Genomic DNA, 2842 nt, shown 5'->3' on the forward strand with positions numbered 1-2842 from the left:
ATTAAATTTATTCTGAGAATTTTTACAGGAACACTTAATTTACTTATGAAAAATTGATTTTGTGTTAAAGTCCTGTAGCTTTTTTTAAGGAGCAGTCTGTACTTTTCCGGCAGATATGTAGGAATATTCCGCTAAGTGATATAACTTATCCTACAGTGCAAGACAAAGGCATGGATAGATACATCACGACTTCTGAATACGGCTCATGCTTTGTTGATTATTTCCATGCATGTATGGAACCAATCATATAGGTATTTATTATATATGTGTTTATTTTCCAAAGCCTGAAGGAATAGCAACTGCGAAATCTGATAACAGACGTAGTTGCGAAGGGTCTCTGATTTTCTCACTAAGGTAGTATGATTGCCCTGTATGCTCCCTCATGTGACTGAACCAACAGGCAGAAATATTCATGAAGTCTAAAACATCTGTCTTGTCTGATAGATATTGGCTTTGAATAAACTTGTCTGAGATCAGTTGAAACAGATTCTTCTGCGTTTCCTTATTACCCAAAGGACTTGGCCTAGCTGTTTTTGAGATGAAGTTGTCAGTCTGTAATATTTCACGTATCATTTCTGGTTTTAATAAATGCCAGAGATTTTTAAATAGCAAATTTAAAAAATTTCTAACAGGAGCTACTTCTTCACATTGACTTGATGTTCCTATAAAACCACAGCCAGGGTGCAAACTAAGCTGCAGGCTGAGTTGCCCCTATTGGCCAGTCTGAAAGGATTGTTACTGTTTTTTTGTTCTTGGTTATTCAAGTACATCAACCTGTATTATAGCTCATTTCAACAGTATTTACATTAGTCTTTACTTCCTTGGGATCAGAAGAAACCAGTTATCACTGGATGTATATGGATGTACATGATAAGAGTAGATGTGTTTGTTTGCTCCATTTACTGTAGTAGATTGTCTATTTGATATTTTGAAGATCGGAAGGCTTAAAATTGAATGTGCTTTATGCCATTTGGAGCTAAAAAACATCAGAATAAAGTTTGAACTTGTATTTGCCAGACTGAGAAGATATAACTGGGCTATTTTGGTAAACTTAGATTACAGTATTTTTATTGCTTTGTAAGAAAACATAACCCCAGAACAAGGTAATTATATTTAATAGTTTAGGCAGCTTATTACTGATTAGCTGTGATTACAGCTGAAAACCCACAAGAATTAATGAAAGCTTTTTAATAGCTGTGAATTTAATAGCAGTTCTAAACACCTTTTTCTTTTCACTTTCGCCTCTCCATTTCTAGTCAGAACAGCAAAATGGGATCCTTGTAAAACAAACAATTTCATCTTCTCTTATTTTCAGCTAACAGAAATATTTTGGCTCTATAGCCTGATAAGGTAAAGCATTCTTTAATAGCTATGATCATGACTGCTTGGCATTTGAAGTCTGTCATCCAGTCAGCACGCAGAGCAGTAACGCCTGCTCGTTCCTAAAGGGAGGTATTTTATTCTTTTGAGGCAGAAAATGGAGAGAAATGCTGCCCTCGAGCAATGGTAATCTGTGGTACTTAATGTTTGCTTTTGGAAATACATAAATACAGTGGAGCTTCTGCCAGGAGAGGCCAAGCAGTGCGAAAGGTGGCTGCCTTTGGGTAGAAGGTGGTGGTACCCAGCCTTCTTCCAGGCAGAGCTGGCACTGCCCTGGGCTGCTGGCTGCTGGAAAGAGGAGGTGCTCGTTCTTCAAAGTGGTTTGGCTTTAATGCAAATACAGACTTATTCTTTTAATATCAGTTTTCCAACAAGTTTTAATCAAGCATAAGAAAGATGAAGATACGGATGTCCACAGTGCCCCTGGAGGTGTGCTTACGGGATTTGACATCTGTTTCGCTGTGGGCACCTGAGACCCATTCATTCAGTGGCTTATAAGAATCTAGTAAATTCTGCATGTAAACATCTGCTTGGTGTGGTAACATACCAGCTTGTTTTTCACAACTCTTAAGTAGCAGGAAAAGGTCTTTCTGCTGTCCAGGTGTCCATCAGACCTGAGACCTAGGTTTGACTTTTATTTTGCAGTGATGGTGAACTTTTCACTTTTGGGAAGGTGGGAGGTGGAGGTGGTATATATAAAGAAAATAAAAAGCAAGCAAGCTAACTTTTTCAAAAGATTTTCAGCAGTAATGGGTGCACAGTATTCAGTTTGATCGCTAGCTTTCGTCTAGTTAGCTTGCCAGATGACTCTCATTTACTTTAATGGCAAACTAACTGATGTTTACCACCATATAACAATAACACAAACTGTTCTTAGTGGCTTCTGTGTTTCAAATTTCCTTTCAGATTCTCCAGAAGGAGATAAAATTAATTCTGTATGCTCATTTCTGTGTGCCACCACTCAGATTGGTAGTGGTGTTTGTGTTTTCTCCCTCTATACCTTTTATAGAAAGAGCTGTGATTTTTCAGGGAACCCACCTGACACCCGGTGTTGTGAGACATCTGCTTGCCTGCTTAGTCTGTGTAATATCTCGTCTCTCCATTGCACACTAAAGCTTTTTTCCTGTGAAGCAGGATGAACAATCCAACCAAATGCTGACTCCTTAAAAAGCTTATTAGATACTGCAAAACCACTATGACTTCAATTACAAGTCATTATATGGTAAGAACTTGCAGGCTGTTCTCTGTCAAGCTTTTGGCTAAGGGTTTTGCCCTGCGTGGGGCCCCTTTCTAGAAGGGCAGCACTGGGATGTGAGGAGCTGAGCAGAAGGGGCTTCCAGCAACCACTGATTGGTTGCTTAAAAGACCCCTCTAACAGGTTGCCTCACTTTTGTGATGTCCACTTTCCTGGGGTCATTTTCTCCGTGTATCCTTTTAGTCCCTGAAGACAGGCATTTTCTTT

At 39.0% G+C, this 2842-nt stretch overlaps 1 protein-coding gene across 1 annotated transcript in view; it reads left to right on the forward strand.

Moving 5' to 3' along the window:
* TGFBR3 (transforming growth factor, beta receptor III) overlaps positions 1-2842 on the forward strand; it is a 69442-nt gene that overhangs the window by 18891 nt on the left and 47709 nt on the right. The gene's annotated exons all lie outside the window — the stretch shown is intronic.

Source organism: Buceros rhinoceros, unplaced genomic scaffold (genome assembly GCF_000710305.1).
Source record: "Buceros rhinoceros silvestris isolate BGI_N320 unplaced genomic scaffold, ASM71030v1 scaffold10930, whole genome shotgun sequence".
NCBI lineage: Eukaryota > Metazoa > Chordata > Aves > Bucerotiformes > Bucerotidae > Buceros > Buceros rhinoceros.